Source organism: Aulonocara stuartgranti, assembly GCF_965226115.1.
Source record: "Aulonocara stuartgranti genome assembly, chromosome: 19".
Classification (NCBI taxonomy): domain Eukaryota; kingdom Metazoa; phylum Chordata; class Actinopteri; order Cichliformes; family Cichlidae; genus Aulonocara; species Aulonocara stuartgranti.
This window is the reverse complement of record NC_138955.1, coordinates 27,773,662-27,794,817: the sequence shown is the minus strand read 5'-3', so window position 1 is coordinate 27,794,817 and position 21,156 is coordinate 27,773,662. Positions and strand designations below refer to the sequence as shown.

The 21,156-nt window shown below is 38.9% G+C and overlaps 2 long non-coding RNA genes across 3 annotated transcripts; both read left to right on the top strand.

Annotated features, from left to right (window-relative positions):
- Positions 1-273: 273 nt before the first annotated feature.
- On the top strand, positions 274-1,215 carry LOC309695210. Its single transcript, XR_014273075.1, has 3 exons — positions 274-689; positions 942-1,050; positions 1,156-1,215. It is a non-coding gene; the product is annotated as an uncharacterized lncRNA (long non-coding RNA).
- A 16,241-nt stretch (positions 1,216-17,456) lies between these two features.
- On the top strand, positions 17,457-19,681 carry LOC309695764. 2 transcript variants are annotated; one of them, XR_014273226.1, is made up of 3 exons: positions 17,457-17,642; positions 18,015-18,967; positions 19,053-19,681. It is a non-coding gene; the product is annotated as an uncharacterized lncRNA (long non-coding RNA). The 2 variants fall into 2 exon arrangements; XR_014273227.1 differs by having other exon boundaries at positions 18,015-19,681.
- Positions 19,682-21,156: the final 1,475 nt, after the last annotated feature.

The following is a 21,156-nucleotide window of genomic DNA, read 5'->3' as shown; positions in this document are numbered from 1 at the left end:
AATTTTCAAGTTATTCACAAATTAAAACCTATACTTTGTGTCGGGCGAGAACTCCATTCAAATGCATGTAATAGCGAGAAACGCACTAACGTGGTGAAATAAAGCGTTTTTCCATAAACTTCATAAAGACAGCTGTAAATAATTATCACTTCTTAAAATCTGTAGCAACTTCAAGTCTTTCAGCATGCTGAGCATGCTCAGAATGTGACAATATATTTTTGTTCAATATTTAATTTCTTTCAGTTGCAATTGTTAAATGAAAAAAAAATATATTCTTATAATTTAGCAAACTAATTTATCAAAAAAAACAACAACATATATCTGTATTAGTTTTAATGAATTAATTTGACACCTGTATTGAAAATACCATATTGTATTCATACAGAATCAGTATGGTATCATTGTTTGTCTGTTCACTGATTGTTGAAGCTAAGAGCTACTTTGATCTGTTTAGATCTAAAGTATCCAAAGTTGAGCTCTAATGTTTCTTCACCCCTGTGTGTGTGATATGTGATTTCCTACATGCTGGCAGAGCAGCAGTTTGTGCTCACAGATGGTGACGGTGTGGAGAGACGGTGGTGTTTCCTCAGAAGAACCAGCAGAGTCACAAAGGACACCAGTCCATCTCACCACCTTGACTTGCTGACTGATGTTCGTCTGCACTGCACAGAGGAAATCAACTGACCGAGGTTTGTCCAGTGACGTGTTATGAAATGTATATTTGTTTTATGCTTACAGATATGTTTTTCTTGACAGAGGCTCTGCAGAGGTTAGACAAAGCAGAGAAAACATGTGCTTTACATTTTACTGTGATTTATTGAGATATTTGTTGCCTGATGTTCAGCAGGAATGGAGAAATAGAATCAAAGGGAGATGTTTTTGATGTTTTTGTAATGATGTAAGTAAATCTTCAATATTATTTATTTGCTTGGTTATATTAGGAGTGTTTCTGAGTGAGGGGGAGAGGAGTCATCATCCAGGTAAAGTGACGTAGATCAGTGGATACACTTGTCTCCCCTTTAAAGGAGACGATCCAAGTCATCCTTAAATGTTAGTGCTTTCAAATACACAAACATTTTTAAAGGACAAAAATGAACATCCAACTTTGACTGTAATACAAAATAAATCTTTGCATGTGTGTTTTCAAACTCTCAGATGGGCAGCATATCAGTCTTGGACTGTCTAACCTGCCGGAGCAGCACTGAATGACCACTGCACGAGCATGTTCCTGCAACATTCAGCATCTGATCTGTCATCTGTGTGCTTCTGCTTTTGGTAAGTACAGCTACAGTACCTCTAAACACATGCCACCCATTTCTTTTCTTTTTTTTTTTTTCTGCCTGTCCCGTTTGGTTCTTTTGCCATCAGAATTATTGTCTAAAGGCGAAGAAAGATGCCCAACGGATTTACTTTACCAAATTAACCATCCCAGCCTTGCCGTAATGGTCTATTTGATATACCTTTTATTGTTTATTTTATTTATTTTTTATTTTCACTTGCTAGATACGGGACAGACTTGAATGAGGAAAAGAAAAGGGAGAAAGGAAGAGGGGGAAAAACAGCGGAGAAGAGGGACGGGAATAAAGAGCAAAAAAACAAAAAACAACTAAATAAGCAGACAAAAAAAAAATACATACAATACAATAACCTAGATCACCTGTTGAGAAAGAAAAAAGAAAAACAGCAGAAGAAAAGGAGAGCAATACAATAAACAACATCACGATGATATATGTGAATATAACAGTAAATACTAAATATTAAACATTATTGTGCAGCACATAATATCGACAGCGCACAGTGTGCTTTGAGGTAGGAGCCAAAAAGGGTGTAGTTTGTGTGTGTGAACACCCGTGTGTACACCTGTGAGCATGGACGTGCTTTTTAAAAGGTTCCTTCATGTAATGATCTGCTAGAGCAGGGGTGTCAAACTCAAATACACAGTGGGCCAAAATTCAAAACTGGAACAAAGTCGCGGGCTAACATTAATATAAAAAAAAAAAATCTTCCTCCATTCATGAGAATGAATCTTTTCTTATAGACTCAAACAAGTTTTGCTGAAAAACTGAATATGGAACAAGCAAAGCTTAATACTAAACTATATATATTAGCTATTAGAGGTCAGCTCTAATAGTAATTTGGTATGACTTCGCGGGCCAAATGTAATTAGGCTGCGGGCCAGAGTTTGACACCTATGTGCTAGAGGGTGTGGGGAGCCACAGCCCCGTCCACCAGGGCATGAAGCAGGTATGGAGGAGATCAAAACTCCAGACATCCAGAGGCCCCCAGAACACAAGAGACCAAGGAAGACCAACAGAGGGGCAGCTGCGCCACTTCTGCCATCCATTTCTAACGGCCTGGTTACTTCCTGTCAGTTACTTTAGAAACCATATGGTCACCTGACCTAACACTATTTCTTCTTCTTCCCCTTAATGTTGAAGTGTCAAATGTCAAACAGCTGGAGAGGAAACTACACCAGTGTACTGGGATGTTTCAGCAACACGTGCCAGATGCTGTTCCTTCATGGTGACAGCACCAGAGACAGCCCCACCCACCTCAGGACCTCGCCATTGATCATGATGATTATAATGATGACAGCGAGCGGAACTAAGACTGTAAAAATCCACGACCAGAATGTTTAGATGCTTTCTAATGTAATGTAATGTAATGAATACTAAGTTTTTGTCTCTCTTTTTTTTTTCTCATTTGTTACTAACAAAGTTCACCAAATTCACACAGTTTACATTCTGTATGTTTCCATCAAGGTTTATTTTCGTAGAAATCATTGTTTTTCTCCTATTCTCTTTTTCTCTTTTGTAATTGATGATAATTCACTGAATATACTGAATTCTCTGTATGTTTGACCCTGTAGACTGTTTGATGGACTGCTTGTCTTCCTGTTTGTAACCGCCGCCTGTTTTTGGCTAAAGATTTGGATTTCTGACTTTAACACAGCCTCTGCATGTCCTCCCTTTGTGTCCTCTTCCTCTGTGAATGTGTTGCATGTGAGATTCATTTTATTAACAGCTTTCCCACAGTGAGTTGCATCAGCATTCATTCACAGCACATTTCAGAAGGATTCAGATTAATACAGTGATCTTACAGTCAGAATTATCCTGACAGAGTGCCACTGTAAATTATCTTTCATCAAGTAAATTTTAAAGTTCAGTATTTCAAAGCAGGAGTTATGAAGAATCATGCTGGCATTAGGACTAATAATATGTACTTACAAAGTCAAAGTTTTTTAATTATGCTAGAATATTGGAAGACAATCAACTTTTAGTGTTTTCCGCATATTAATTATTCTGAAATAGAGACGGTGACCCTAACTGTACAGAAGCACTAAACAGCTGACAATCTAACAGACATCATTGGCCTGAGCTGTCATGCACAGTGAGTCTGATCCTATGCTGTGAGAGTCTGACAAGCATGTTTCTGGTCAGTTTGGAACAAATAATATCACAATGTTGATCTTTTTTTCAATATTCCTTCTCTTTTACAACATAAACTGTGATCAAGGCTACTTATGTTCACAGCATGTAATAATACTGACAGTCCAGGGCATTGTGGTCTGTTGAGCTAGGGTTAGGGTTAGCAATTCAGACATATGTAATAAATATTAAACGTCTCTGACGTTGGCCACTGTCCGCAGTGTTGGGAAATCCATACCAGGCTGGAATGAGTCAAGGTAGGTGAGCATCCACGAGAAGACACAGCAGATGCATCCTACTAATACTGACAGGACCAGGAGACTCCAGAAACCGAGCATCTTCTCTTCAGTGCCATCCTCTCCTGTCACCCTCTCTGCCCACAGCTCTTTGAGTATGGGGTGGAGAAGGGCGCAGAGAAACCCTTATTACTAATTCGTATTATAATTCTATTTTCATGAAATATTCATATTCAGTATTGGTCCTTTTATATTATAACCACGGATCCACCCAGGCTCATGGTGGGGCAGGGCTCTGTCCTGGGATGCTTGAGTGAAAGGTAATGTACACCCTGATGAGGTATCCAGTCTGTCAGAATTGTTTTCAATATTTGGTTCAAAAACACGAGTGACAACAAAAATCCAACTAGGATTCTTGCATATGATGACTGAAGTCTGACTTTGACTGTATTGTCCAGCTGATCCATCAAACCCCCAGCAGGTGAACCTTATTCATGACATAACACGGCAACAATGTAAAAAATTAAACAGCAACAGTCTAAATATAAAGTGCATTCTAAACTCCTCTTCAATATGCAAAGAGTCATTCAGGACTGTAAAACGTGAACTACAAAACCCAGAGTCTTCATCATTAAATCTCTGGTTGCTTCATTTTTCTATCCTATATCAGATACTTTCAGGTTAGGTTAGGTAAACTTGCATTCTCATGGTGAGGCAAAGTGCTTTATGTGTGTGTGTGTGCGTGTCATGAACGGCTATAAAAGGCCTATAATTAATGAACAAAGCAGGGTTTGAGTTCGAGTTGCGGCAGACTGTCTCTACTTGTAAATGGAACGCAGCCTTCCTACGGCGGACAGCTAATAACAGGAATCGGACGCGGTCAAGCCAAGTCCACAGCAACCAGCCAAGTCAGTGCGCCCCAGGGCAGCTGTGGCTACAATGTAGCTTGCCATCGCCAGTGTGTGAATGTGTGTGTGAATGGGTGAATGACTGAATGTAGTGTAAAGCGCTTTGGAGTCCTATGGACTAGAAAAGCGCTATACAAATGCAGGCCATTTACCATTACCATTTACCAACCACCATAGCAACCGCCTAGCATGACCTTAAAAACATATTCTGTCTTCATAACTATCAAACACGTGAAATGATTTGCAAAGTGTGAAAGTGTTACAGCTGCAGAGAGCTATGGCGGTATCTATGGAAGCTGTTTACATAGCTAATAATATACGATGTAACTATGGAGACAGTCAGTCACGTGAGCTAGCGGTGCATGTTTACTACAGTGAATAAGGTGATTGTGTGCACCGCGTCCACACGCTGCAGGGGGTAAAGACATTACTTCAATATTGTTTTATATTGATATATATTTGCCTTCTGTTGACCATCACCTCAGGTTCACCATTACAGTTTCAGCATACAAATGCACACTGTCTAAACACATTCAAAAACTCATGTCTCAGAAATAAGCACAGCTTTGTCATTAGAGTTTTATTTGTAAGAAAATTATGAACTTCATATTGTGCATTAAATAAAAGAACATTTCACAACTCTTGAGTCAACAGAAACAGGTAACAGAAATGTCTCTAATGTGTAAGCATTAAAAGATCATAAAGGAAACACTAACATTTATGTGAAACTAATTGTAATAAAAAATGAGCAGGTGCTTTATAGATTTAAAAGAAAGAATCTGAAAACAACACTTTTTTGGTCTAAGTGATCAAAGTAGAAAACAGAACTGATGTTCAAGAACAAACCGTAGCTGCACTAATATTACACATCTCGATCGTTGTACTGAACAGACATGTTGCTTTTAAAACCACATGCAGTGTGTGACCATGACTGTTCACTGAGACCATGAACGCCACTTCGCTGAAGCATTCTTATTCTTCTTCTTGCCATTAAATTGGAAGTAGAAGCAGCACGACCTGATTTGATCTACTGAAAGGAAAAAGCAGAACATCTGAGCTGAAACCAGTCAGCTGAAATCATTAAGACAGGAACAATCATTCAATGCAGTGTCTCAGGTGGCTTAGCCTGTTACAACTGTTGATAAAAGCTAAATACAGTTAACACACAGTATCAGGGAGCTCCAGTGTGGGAACTAGTGGCTTTATGTTTGTAGTCATTTAACTTTCATCCATTCATTCATTTAATTCAGGAGGAAGAAATGTCAGGTGGGTGAAGGGTGGCTACATGCATTTGGTCCCATGCTGTCTTTAATAACTAGAGTTGAAGTTGATGAAAAACGCTTTGTTTCACCACGTTTCTGACTGTTACATGCATTTGAATGGAGTTCTCGCCCGACACAAAGTATAGGTTTTCATTTTGTGAATAACTTGAAAATCTTAGCTCACACAGCTTTAAAAACCTGTTTGCTCAACACGGGGACCTTGAGTTCTATAAGGCAAAGCCATAAATATGTAATTCCGAGTGTTCTATCAAAAGTTACAGCTGTCTTTATGAAGACCATTTAAAACGCTTTATTTCGCCAAGACAGTGCGTTTCTCGCTATTACATGCATTTGAATGGGGAACTCGCCCGACACAAAGTATAGGTTTTCATTATGTGAATAACTTGAAAATATTAGCTGCAAAACCTGTTTGCCCAGCACGGGCATATTGAATTCTATAAGATAAAGCCATGAATACGTATATCTGAATTTTCTATCAAAAATTACAGCTATTTATATGAAGTCTTACAAAAACGCTTTCTTTCGCCAAGACAGTGCGTTTCTGACGATTACATGCATTTGAATTGGGAATTCGCCCGAAACAAAGTATAGGTTTTCATTATGTGAATAACTTTAAAATCTTAGCTCAAAGAGCTGCAAAACCTGTTTGCCCAGCACGGGGATATTGAGATCTATAAGATGAAGCCATAAACATGTGTTTCTGAGTCTTCTATCAAAAGTTACACCGATCTTTATGAAGACCATGAAAAACGCTTTATATCACCACGTTAGTGCTTTTCTCGCTATTACATGCATTTGAATGGAGTTCTCGCCTGACACAAAGTAGTTTTCATTTTGTGAATAAGTTGAAAATCTTAGCTCAAACAGCTGCAAAACCTGTTTTGCCAGCACGGGGATATTGAGTTCTATAAGATAAAGCCATAAACATGTTTGTCTGAGTCTTCTATCAAAAGTTACAGCGATTTATATGAAGTTGTTCAAAAACGCTTTATTTCGCCAAGACAATGCGTTTCTCACTGTTACATGCATTTGAATGGGAAACTCGCCTGAGACAAAGTATAGGTTTTCATTATGTGAATAATTTTAAAATCTTAGCTCAAACGGCTGCAAAGACCTGTTTGCCCAGCACGGGGATATTGAGTTCTATAAGATAAAGCCATAAACATGTTTGTCTGAGTCTTCTATCAAAAGTTACAGCGATTTATATGAAGTTGTTCAAAAACGCTTTATTTCGCCAAGACAATGCGTTTCTCACTGTTACATGCATTTGAATGGGAAACTCGCCCGAGACAAAGTATAGGTTTTCATTATGTGAATAATTTTAAAATCTTAGCTCAATCGGCTGCAAAGACCTGTTTGCCCAGCACGGGGATATTGAGTTCTATAAGATAAAGCCATAAACATGTGTTTCTGAGTCTTCTATCAAAAGTTACAGCGATTTATATGAAGTTGTTCAAAAACGCTTTCTGTCGCCAAGACAATGCGTTTCTCACTGTTACATGCATTTGAATGGGAAACTCGCCCGAGACAAAGTATAGGTTTTCATTATGTGAATAATTTTAAAATCTTAGCTCAAACGGCTGCAAAACCTATTTTGCCAGCACGGGGACCTTGGGTTCTATAAGATAAAGCCATAAACATGTGTATCCGAGTCTTCTATCAAAAGTTACAGCTATTTATATGAAGTTGTACAAAAACGCTTTCTTTCGCCAAGACAATGCGTTTCTCACTGTTACATGCATTTGAATGGGGAACTCGACCGAAACAAAGTATAGGTTTTCATTATGTGAATAACTTGGAAATCTTAGCTCAAACAGCTGCAAAACCTGTTTGCCCAGCACGGGGATATTGAGATCTATAAGATGAAGCCATAAACATGTGTTTCTGAGTCTTCTATCAAAAGTTACAGCGATTTATATGAAGTCTTACAAAAACGCTTTCTTTCGCCAAGACAGTGCGTTTCTGACGATTACATGCATTTGAATGGGGAACTCGACCGAAACAAAGTATAAATCGGTGCAACTTTTGATAGACGACTCAGAAACACATGTCTATGGCTTCATCTTAAAGAATTCAATATCCTCGTGCTGGGCAAACAGGTTTTGCAGCCGTTTGAGCTAAGATTTTAAAATTATTCACATAATGAAAACCTATACTTTGTCTCGGGCGAGTTTCCCATTCAAATGCATGTAACAGTGAGAAACACACTGTCTTGGCGAAATAAAGCGTTTTTGAACAACTCCATATAAATCGCTGTAACTTTTGATAGAAGACTCAGACAAACATGTTTATGGCTTTATCTTATAGAACTCAATATCCCCGTGCTGGGCAAACAGGTTTTGCAGCCGTTTGAGCTAAGATTTTAAAATTATTCACATAATGAAAACCTATACTTTGTCTCGGGTGAGTTTCCCATTCAAATGCATGTAACAGTGAGAAACACACTGTCTTGGCGAAATAAAGCGTTTTTGCACAACTTTATATAAATCGGTGCAACTTTTGATAGAAGACTCATAAACACATGTCTATGGCTTCATCTTAAAGAATTCAATATCCTCGTGCTGGGCAAACAGGTTTTGCAGCCGTTTGAGCTAAGATTTTAAAATTATTCACATAATGAAAACCTATACTTTGTCTCGGGCGAGTTTCCCATTCAAATGCATGTAACAGTGAGAAACACACTGTCTTGGCGAAATAAAGCGTTTTTGCACAACTTTATATAAATCGCTGTAACTTTTGATAGAAGACTCATAAACACATGTCTATGGCTTCATCTTAAAGAATTCAATATCCTCGTGCTGGGCAAACAGGTTTTGCAGCCGTTTGAGCTAAGATTTTAAAATTATTCACATAATGAAAACCTATACTTTGTCTCGGGCGAGTTTCCCATTCAAATGCATGTAACAGTGAGAAACACACTGTCTTGGCGAAAAAAAGCGTTTTTGCACAACTTTATATAAATCGGTGTAACTTTTGATAGACGACTCAGACACACATGTCTATGGCTTCATCTTAAAGAATTCAATATCCTCGTGCTGGGCAAACAGGTCTTTGCAGCCGTTTGAGCTAAGATTTTAAAATTATTCACATAATGAAAACCTATACTTTGTCTCGGGCGAGTTTCCCATTCAAATGCATGTAACAGTGAGAAACACATTGTCTTGGCGAAATAAAGCGTTTTTGAACAACTCCATATAAATCGCTGTAACTTTTGATAGAAGACTCAGACAAACATGTTTATGGCTTTATCTTATAGAACTCAATATCCCCGTGCTGGGCAAACAGGTTTTGCAGCCGTTTGAGCTAAGATTTTAAAATTATTCACATAATGAAAACCTATACTTTGTCTCGGGCGAGTTTCCCATTCAAATGCATGTAACAGTGAGATGTTTCTCACTGTCTTGGCGAAATAAAGCGTTTTTGAACAACTCCATATAAATCGCTGTAACTTTTGATAGAAGACTCAGACAAACATGTTTATGGCTTTATCTTATAGAACTCAATATCCCCGTGCTGGGCAAACAGGTTTTGCAGCCGTTTGAGCTAAGATTTTAAAATTATTCACATAATGAAAACCTATACTTTGTCTCGGGTGAGTTTCCCATTCAAATGCATGTAACAGTGAGAAACACACTGTCTTGGCGAAATAAAGCGTTTTTGCACAACTTTATATAAATCGGTGCAACTTTTGATAGAAGACTCATAAACACATGTCTATGGCTTCATCTTAAAGAATTCAATATCCTCGTGCTGGGCAAACAGGTTTTGCAGCCGTTTGAGCTAAGATTTTAAAATTATTCACATAATGAAAACCTATACTTTGTCTCAGGCGAGTTTCCCATTTAAATGCATGTAACAGTGAGAAACGCATTGTCTTGGCGACAGAAAGCGTTTTTGAACAACTTCATATAAATCGCTGTAACGTTTGATAGAAGACTCAGACAAACATGTTTATGGATTTATCTTATAGAACTCAATATCCTCGTGCTGGGCAAACAGGTTTTGCAGCCGTTTGAGCTAAGATTTTAAAATTATTCACATAATGAAAACCTATACTTTGTCTCAGGCGAGTTTCCCATTTAAATGCATGTAACAGTGAGAAACGCATTGTCTTGGCGACAGAAAGCGTTTTTGAACAACTTCATATAAATCGCTGTAACGTTTGATAGAAGACTCAGACAAACATGTCTATGGCTTCATCTTAAAGAATTCAATATCCTCGTGCTGGGCAAACAGGTTTTGCAGCCGTTTGAGCTAAGATTTTAAAATTATTCACAAAATGAAAACCTATACTTTGTCTCGGGCGAGTGTCCCATTCAAATGCATGTAACAGTGAGAAACACATTGTCTTGGCGAAATAAAGCGTTTTTGCACAACTTTATATAAATCGGTGCAACTTTTGATAGACGACTCAGACACACATGTCTATGGCTTCATCTTAAAGAATTCAATATCCCCGTGCTGGGCAAACAGGTTTTGCAGCCGTTTGAGCTAAGATTTTAAAATTATTCACATAATGAAAACCTATACTTTGTCTCCGGCGAGTTTCCCATTCAAATCCATGTAACAGTGAGAAACACACTGTCTTGGCGAAAGAAAGCATTTTCGTACAACTTCATATAAATCGCTGTAACTTTTGATATAAGACTCAGAAACACATGTCTATGGCTTTATCTTATAGAACTCAATATCCCCGTGCTGGGCAAACAGGTTTTGCAGCCGTTTGAGCTAAGATTTTAAAATTATTCACATAATGAAAACCTATACTTTGTCTCGGGCGAGTTTCCCATTCAAATGCATGTAACAGTGAGAAACACACTGTCTTGGCGAAATAAAGCGTTTTTGCACAACTTTATATAAATCGGTGCAACTTTTGATAGACGACTCAGACACACATGTCTATGGCTTCATCTTAAAGAATTCAATATCCTCGTGCTGGGCAAACAGGTTTTGCAGCCGTTTGAGCTAAGATTTTAAAATTATTCACATAATGAAAACCTATACTTTGTCTCAGGCGAGTTTCCCATTTAAATGCATGTAACAGTGAGAAACGCATTGTCTTGGCGACAGAAAGCGTTTTTGAACAACTTCATATAAATCGCTGTAACGTTTGATAGAAGACTCAGACAAACATGTTTATGGATTTATCTTATAGAACTCAATATCCTCGTGCTGGGCAAACAGGTTTTGCAGCCGTTTGAGCTAAGATTTTAAAATTATTCACAAAATGAAAACCTATACTTTGTCTCGGGCGAGTGTCCCATTCAAATGCATGTAACAGTGAGAAACACATTGTCTTGGCGAAATAAAGCGTTTTTGCACAACTTTATATAAATCGGTGCAACTTTTCATAGACGACTCAGACACACATGTCTATGGCTTCATCTTAAAGAATTCAATATCCTCGTGCTGGGAAAACAGGTTTTGCAGCCGTTTGAGCTAAGATTTTAAAATTATTCACATAATGAAAACCTATACTTTGTTTCGGGCGAGTTTCCCATTCAAATGCATGTAACAGTGAGAAACACACTGTCTTGGCGAAAGAAAGCGTTTTCGTACAACTTCATATAAATCGCTGTAACTTTTGATAGAAGACTCAGAAACATGTTTATGGCTTTATCTTATAGAACTCAATATCCCCGTGCTGGGCAAACAGGTTTTGCAGCCGTTTGAGCTAAGATTTTAAAATTATTCACATAATGAAAACCTATACTTTGTCTCGGGCGAGTTTCCCATTCAAATGCATGTAACAGTGAGAAACACACTGTCTTGGCGAAATAAAGCGTTTTTGCACAACTTTATATAAATCGGTGCAACTTTTGATAGACGACTCAGACACACATGTCTATGGCTTCATCTTAAAGAATTCAATATCCTCGTGCTGGGCAAACAGGTTTTGCAGCCGTTTGAGCTAAGATTTTAAAATTATTCACATAATGAAAACCTATACTTTGTCTCAGGCGAGTTTCCCATTTAAATGCATGTAACAGTGAGAAACGCATTGTCTTGGCGACAGAAAGCGTTTTTGAACAACTTCATATAAATCGCTGTAACGTTTGATAGAAGACTCAGACAAACATGTTTATGGATTTATCTTATAGAACTCAATATCCTCGTGCTGGGCAAACAGGTTTTGCAGCCGTTTGAGCTAAGATTTTAAAATTATTCACATAATGAAAACCTATACTTTGTTTCGGGCGAGTTTCCCATTCAAATGCATGTAACAGTGAGAAACACACTGTCTTGGCGAAAGAAAGCGTTTTCGTACAACTTCATATAAATCGCTGTAACTTTTGATAGAAGACTCAGAAACATGTTTATGGCTTTATCTTATAGAACTCAATATCCCCGTGCTGGGCAAACAGGTTTTGCAGCCGTTTGAGCTAAGATTTTAAAATTATTCACATAATGAAAACCTATACTTTGTCTCGGGCGAGTTTCCCATTCAAATGCATGTAACAGTGAGAAACACACTGTCTTGGCGAAATAAAGCATTTTCGTACAACTTCATATAAATCGCTGTAACTTTTCATAGACGACTCAGACACACATGTCTATGGCTTTATCTTATAGAACTCAATATCCCCGTGCTGGGCAAACAGGTTTTGCAGCCGTTTGAGCTAAGATTTTAAAATTATTCACATAATGAAAACCTATACTTTGTCTCAGGCGAGTTTCCCATTTAAATGCATGTAACAGTGAGAAACGCACTGTCTTGGCGACAGAAAGCATTTTCGTACAACTTCATATAAATCGCTGTAACTTTTGATATAAGACTCAGAAACACATGTCTATGGCTTTATCTTATAGAACTCAATATCCCCGTGCTGGGCAAACAGGTTTTGCAGCCGTTTGAGCTAAGATTTTAAAATTATTCACATAATGAAAACCTATACTTTGTCTCAGGCGAGTTTCCCATTTAAATGCATGTAACAGTGAGAAACGCATTGTCTTGGCGACAGAAAGCGTTTTTGAACAACTTCATATAAATCGCTGTAACGTTTGATAGAAGACTCAGACAAACATGTTTATGGATTTATCTTATAGAACTCAATATCCTCGTGCTGGGCAAACAGGTTTTGCAGCCGTTTGAGCTAAGATTTTAAAATTATTCACAAAATGAAAACCTATACTTTGTCTCGGGCGAGTGTCCCATTCAAATGCATGTAACAGTGAGAAACACATTGTCTTGGCGAAATAAAGCGTTTTTGCACAACTTTATATAAATCGGTGCAACTTTTGATAGACGACTCAGACACACATGTCTATGGCTTCATCTTAAAGAATTCAATATCCTCGTGCTGGGAAAACAGGTTTTGCAGCCGTTTGAGCTAAGATTTTAAAATTATTCACATAATGAAAACCTATACTTTGTTTCGGGCGAGTTTCCCATTCAAATGCATGTAACAGTGAGAAACACACTGTCTTGGCGAAAGAAAGCGTTTTCGTACAACTTCATATAAATCGCTGTAACTTTTGATAGAAGACTCAGAAACATGTTTATGGCTTTATCTTATAGAACTCAATATCCCCGTGCTGGGCAAACAGGTTTTGCAGCCGTTTGAGCTAAGATTTTAAAATTATTCACATAATGAAAACCTATACTTTGTCTCGGGCGAGTTTCCCATTCAAATGCATGTAACAGTGAGAAACACACTGTCTTGGCGAAATAAAGCATTTTCGTACAACTTCATATAAATCGCTGTAACTTTTCATAGACGACTCAGACACACATGTCTATGGCTTTATCTTATAGAACTCAATATCCCCGTGCTGGGCAAACAGGTTTTGCAGCCGTTTGAGCTAAGATTTTAAAATTATTCACATAATGAAAACCTATACTTTGTCTCAGGCGAGTTTCCCATTTAAATGCATGTAACAGTGAGAAACGCACTGTCTTGGCGACAGAAAGCATTTTCGTACAACTTCATATAAATCGCTGTAACTTTTGATAGAAGACTCAGAAACATGTTTATGGCTTTATCTTATAGAACTCAATATCCCCGTGCTGGGCAAACAGGTTTTGCAGCCGTTTGAGCTAAGATTTTAAAATTATTCACATAATGAAAACCTATACTTTGTCTCGGGCGAGTTTCCCATTCAAATGCATGTAACAGTGAGAAACACACTGTCTTGGCGAAAGAAAGCATTTTCGTACAACTTCATATAAATCGCTGTAACTTTTCATAGACGACTCAGACACACATGTCTATGGCTTTATCTTATAGAACTCAATATCCCCGTGCTGGGCAAACAGGTTTTGCAGCCGTTTGAGCTAAGATTTTAAAATTATTCACATAATGAAAACCTATACTTTGTCTCAGGCGAGTTTCCCATTTAAATGCATGTAACAGTGAGAAACGCATTGTCTTGGCGACAGAAAGCGTTTTTGAACAACTTCATATAAATCGGTGTAACTTTTGATAGAAGACTCAGACACACATGTCTATGGCTTTATCTTATAGAACTCAATATCCCCGTGCTGGGCAAACAGGTTTTGCAGCCGTTTGAGCTAAGATTTTAAAATTATTCACATAATGAAAACCTATACTTTGTCTCAGGCGAGTTTCCCATTTAAATGCATGTAACAGTGAGAAACGCACTGTCTTGGCGACAGAAAGCATTTTCGTACAACTTCATATAAATCGCTGTAACTTTTGATAGAAGACTCAGAAACATGTTTATGGCTTTATCTTATAGAACTCAATATCCCCGTGCTGGGCAAACAGGTTTTGCAGCCGTTTGAGCTAAGATTTTAAAATTATTCACATAATGAAAACCTATACTTTGTCTCGGGCGAGTTTCCCATTCAAATGCATGTAACAGTGAGAAACACACTGTCTTGGCGAAAGAAAGCATTTTCGTACAACTTCATATAAATCGCTGTAACTTTTCATAGACGACTCAGACACACATGTCTATGGCTTTATCTTATAGAACTCAATATCCCCGTGCTGGGCAAACAGGTTTTGCAGCCGTTTGAGCTAAGATTTTAAAATTATTCACATAATGAAAACCTATACTTTGTCTCAGGCGAGTTTCCCATTTAAATGCATGTAACAGTGAGAAACGCATTGTCTTGGCGACAGAAAGCGTTTTTGAACAACTTCATATAAATCGGTGTAACTTTTGATAGAAGACTCAGACACACATGTCTATGGCTTTATCTTATAGAACTCAATATCCCCGTGCTGGGCAAACAGGTTTTGCAGCCGTTTGAGCTAAGATTTTAAAATTATTCACATAATGAAAACCTAATGCATGTAACTGTCTTGGCGAAAGAAAGCATTTTCGTACAACTTCATATAAATCGCTGTAACTTTTGATAGAAGACTCAGACAAACATGTTTATGGCTTTATCTTATAGAACTCAATATCCCCGTGCTGGGCAAACAGGTCTTTGCAGCCGTTTGAGCTAAGATTTTAAAATTATTCACATAATGAAAACCTATACTTTGTCTCAGGCGAGTTTCCCATTTAAATGCATGTAACAGTGAGAAACGCATTGTCTTGGCGACAGAAAGCGTTTTTGAACAACTTCATATAAATCGGTGTAACCTTTGATAGACGACTCAGACAAACATGTTTATGGCTTTATCTTATAGAACTCAATATCCCCGTGCTGGGCAAACAGGTTTTGCAGCCGTTTGAGCTAAGATTTTAAAATTATTCACATAATGAAAACCTATACTTTGTCTCGGGTGAGTTTCCCATTCAAATGCATGTAACAGTGAGAAACACACTGTCTTGGCGAAAGAAAGCATTTTCGTACAACTTCATATAAATCGCTGTAACTTTTGATAGACGACTCAGACACACATGTCTATGGCTTCATCTTATAGAACTCAATATCCCCGTGCTGGGCAAACAGGTTTTGCAGCCGTTTGAGCTAAGATTTTAAAATTATTCACATAATGAAAACCTATACTTTGTCTCGGGCGAGTTTCCCATTCAAATGCATGTAACAGTGAGAAACACACTGTCTTGGCGAAAGAAAGCATTTTCGTACAACTTCATATAAATCGCTGTAACTTTTCATAGACGACTCAGACACACATGTCTATGGCTTTATCTTATAGAACTCAATATCCCCGTGCTGGGCAAACAGGTTTTGCAGCCGTTTGAGCTAAGATTTTAAAATTATTCACATAATGAAAACCTAATGCATGTAACTGTCTTGGCGAAAGAAAGCATTTTCGTACAACTTCATATAAATCGCTGTAACTTTTGATAGAAGACTCAGACAAACATGTTTATGGCTTTATCTTATAGAACTCAATATCCCCGTGCTGGGCAAACAGGTCTTTGCAGCCGTTTGAGCTAAGATTTTAAAATTATTCACATAATGAAAACCTATACTTTGTCTCAGGCGAGTTTCCCATTTAAATGCATGTAACAGTGAGAAACGCATTGTCTTGGCGACAGAAAGCGTTTTTGAACAACTTCATATAAATCGGTGTAACCTTTGATAGACGACTCAGACAAACATGTTTATGGCTTTATCTTATAGAACTCAATATCCCCGTGCTGGGCAAACAGGTTTTGCAGCCGTTTGAGCTAAGATTTTAAAATTATTCACATAATGAAAACCTATACTTTGTCTCGGGTGAGTTTCCCATTCAAATGCATGTAACAGTGAGAAACACACTGTCTTGGCGAAAGAAAGCATTTTCGTACAACTTCATATAAATCGCTGTAACTTTTCATAGACGACTCAGACACACATGTCTATGGCTTCATCTTATAGAACTCAATATCCCCGTGCTGGGCAAACAGGTTTTGCAGCCGTTTGAGCTAAGATTTTAAAATTATTCACATAATGAAAACCTATACTTTGTCTCAGGCAAGTTTCCCATTTAAATGCATGTAACAGTGAGAAACGCATTGTCTTGGCGACAGAAAGCGTTTTCGTACAACTTCATATAAATCGCTGTAACTTTTGATAGAAGACTCAGAAACACATGTTTATGGCTTTATCTTATAGAACTCAATATCCCCGTGCTGGGCAAACAGGTTTTGCAGCCGTTTGAGCTAAGATTTTAAAATTATTCACATAATGAAAACCTATACTTTGTCTCGGGCGAGTTTCCCATTCAAATGCATGTAACAGTGAGAAACACATTGTCTTGGCGAAATAAAGCGTTTTTGCACAACTTTATATAAATCGGTGTAACCTTTGATAGACGACTCAGACAAACATGTTTATGGCTTTATCTTATAGAACTCAATATCCCCGTGCTGGGCAAATAGCTTTTGCAGCCGTTTGAGCTAAGATTTTAAAATTATTCACATAATGAAAACCTATACTTTGTCTCGGGCGAGTTTCCCATTCAAATGCATGTAACAGTGAGAAACACATTGTCTTGGCGAAAGAAAGCATTTTCGTACAACTTCATATAAATCGCTGTAACTTTTGATAGAAGACTCAGACAAACATGTTTATGGCTTTATCTTATAGAACTCATGTGGATGGCCTCATCCAGAAGCACAGGCCCTGTTGTCAATGGCGTGTCCAGCGGGGTGTCCTGGGGGGGCACAGGCCACCCCCCCCCAACCAGACTGGCCACCCCAGGTGCCACCCCAAAGGCAAAATAATAAAATTCAATCAAATATCAAATGTCCGATTATGTTTTCACGGTGACGCTCAGATATCCGAGTGTAAGTGAATGCAGCATCGGCTTCTGCGCTATGTGCATCACGTTAGCAAAGGTAGGAGAGCCAAGCGCGAAAGACGGCACTGCAGGAATCAATTTTTCGGTGAAAGAAAATGACAGAATAAATGTCCCGGTAAGTAATATTAAGTTTGTTGAGTTTAGTAAACTTCGGTAAAATTAGAATACCAAGGAAAAAATAACACTTAAAGAATTATTGCAGCCGTCGAATATTTCAGACAGTATGCTACTGAGGGCAGCTAACATAAGAGTTATGAGTTATAAGATGTAATCTAAGTCGTAACATTGCTGTATGGAGCTGCAGATTTGGTTGCAGGTTAACATAGCTGGACTGGCCATCGGGCATACCGGACATATCCCCAGTGACTTATTTTTTATTTTTTTTTGTAATGGCATGAACAATGAGAGGTGGTGGATTGGCCAGATGCAGGTCGATGTGTAGAAATAACTCCGTTGTTTGGTGGTGGCTATGGTGGGGCTTCCACAGAGGCCAGCAGGTGGATGAGGGAAGGGGAGGCAGGAGGAGAGCCCCGAGGCAGCCGCCAGTCCGAGTGTCAGGTGAACTGAACTTCAGGTAAGAAGTTATGACCAGGGCCCTGTTTCAGGAAGCCGGTTTAGTGGAAAAACTGAGTAAGTATACCCTGAGTTAACGAAAACTCTGGGTTTTCGGTTTCACAAAGCGAGTTCAGATGAAGCCTCAGTGAGTCACTATGACGACACACTCCGTGAAGCTAACCTGCCCCCTAGCAGGTTTACTACAACTAACCCTGACTGTCTCCGCCCCTTTGTCGGAAACCTGACAGTAGGAAGTGTCAGACATGGCGTGCCCCTTCCTTGAAGAGCCAGTAGATCGTGAAGCACAAATTCTCCGCAGAGCTCTCCGCTGGGAGAGAGTGATTAGAGCGCGTTTGGACATTTTATCATTTCCTGATGATTTTCTGTGCGAACGTTACCGTTTCTCAGCACAATCTCTAAGTTATTTGGATAACATCCTCAGGCCATATATTACGCATGTGACACATCGCGGACATGCTCTCAGTTCATTACATATTATTTGTATTGCACTTCGGTTTTTTGCAAACGGGAGCTTTCTGTATAATATTGGTGACGCTGAGCACGTTTCCAAGGCTACCGTCTGTCGGGCAGTCAGGAATGTTACAGTTGCACTGAAACGTCTCCTGTACTCGTTTGTGGTGTTCCCCGGTCATAGACCCACAAGATTTATCAAAGAGGGATGCCACAAAATTGCAGGTATCAGGATGACCAAAACTTAATTCATGATGTGGTGATACTTGAACTACTACTTAAATTTTACATTTATTCTCACGGTTCCCAGGCGTGATTGGCTGTATAGATGGCACTCACATTCCAATCATTGCTCCTTCAGTAAATGAAGGAGACTATGTGAACAGGAAGTCTTTCCACAGCATCAATGTACAGGTACATAGTTCCCTGTAGCATTTCAAACTAACAAATTATTTCATTATAGTAATGGATGCTAATTTGTGTTCTCTGCACTGTGAAGATCATATGTGATGCTGCCAACATTATCACAAATGTGGAAGCCAAGTGGCCAGGCTCTGTCCATGACTCACAAATATTCCGTGAATGTACACTGAGCACAAAATTTGGACATGGTGAGTTGAGAATACTGTAAAATATATAAAGACCAATTGCTTCAGGGACATTTGAACTGAAGTGTATCCTTCTGTCTTAGGAGAGTTCACTGGCTACTTGCTTGGTGATAGGGGGTATCCATGTTTACCCTATTTGCTTACCCCTTACCCTGACCCTGAACCGGGCCCACAGCAGCGATATAATCTGGCTAATTGCAGGACAAGAGCCAGAATTGAAATGACTATCGGAATGCTTAAGGCCCGGTTCCAGTGCCTGCAAAGACTCAGGGTCACCCCAGAAAGGGCATGTGACATTATTGTGGCATGTGTGATTCTTCACAACATTGCCACAATTAGAGGAGAACACTGTCCTTCTGAACCAAACATCAGCAGTGATCCAAACCATGAACATCCTGACCCTCCCACGGACATACAAGATGGAAGAGCAGTCAGAGACACCATATGTCACAATCATTTCCTTTGACCCATCATCTCAACATGTTGAAAGAAGAATAAACAGATTTTTTGTTCAACTGGCTTTATTGGTCGCCTGTATTTCCTGTACACAAAGTATTAAAAGATGTAAACCTCATAAAGTGTCTCTGTTGCTTCCTCCTCTGTAACAGCTGTCAATGTTTCTTCATTATTTTCCTGTAGTAAAGAAATAGACAACATTGCTGTTCTACTGTAAACTCATATAATCTGTGGAGTATTACTCACAACTGCATGTTGGTCTGGCTCAACAGGAGGCTGCACCAGATGCAGTACACCATCACCATCAACTGATAGAATATGAGGTTTATACAGGTCACTTATAACTTACAAGGGACCAAATGGCAATTAACAAACATACCAATCACCTTACACTTCATTGTCATTATGCTCTCAAAGACAACCAAGACTGAGGGAAGGCAAAATCAGTCGGAAAATAACTTCACTACAAAATAATCCATTATGGTAAAGAGTTTATCAAATGAATGAGTAGCACTGCAAAGGTGACTGTGAAGAAAGGATGTATGCACATCATGTATTATTTTGGATTTACCCCTTATGTAGGCACTTGTGTCTTGCGGGGTTATTGACTCAGAGGATGTCCCCGCAGAGATGCCTTCGGCCACAGGGCGCCCACTGTTTTGGCTGAGGGCAACTGCTCAGCCTCTGTGAGTGGTGGTGGTGGAGGACCCCCACCTGTTTTTCGGGCCTCCGCTTTTTTTCTGTTGGCTATAACGGGTCACATTTGAGCATACAGAGTAAGCAAATATGTACTTGTAATGTGCTCAGATAATTTCAATAAGTGCTTACAGAAAGAAAATTAATGTAGCCTCTAACTGCAATTGATTTACATGGGACAAACAGACCAAGCACTATGGCTCATAATACAATTACACCTTACCTGTTTGGACTATATTTTTATATTTCATTTTTACTTGCTGCCAGGAACGTTTGGGGCCTGTTGGGTTGCACCTGCGCTCACATCACATCACAAAATAAAATGTATAAAATAACAAATAAAATAACATATGATAAAATAACGTGTTAAATGGGTGGAAATCCCTAGATCAATGTTTAAATTAACACTCACGCATTGACTCTGTCGGCTATGTTTTGCCATGCATGCTCCCTTTCTTTTGCAGCTGTGGCTGTGTTACTTTTTTCCGCGGAATTTGCATGTTATCGGCATATGCTGCCATCAGAATTTCGGCCTCAAGCGCTGTGAAATACATTGACCGCGCCTTCTTTCCCTCCGTCTCCATGGTGACTCGCTTAATCTGTGCTCCGCTTATCAGGGCTTTATGTATCCTCGTCCGCGCGCTTCACTTGGGGTTAAAGCAACTCCGCGTTGACTGAACTAATTGTTATCAGCCTTTCTGAAACCGAATATTCCGAGTTGGACAGTTCGGGGTTACTCAACCCTGCGTATCGTTTTTCACTCTGAGTTTTCTAAACCGGCTTCCTGAAACAGGGCCCTGCAGTCTATCTGGGTCAGATATAAACCAAGTTTAGGTGGAGTTT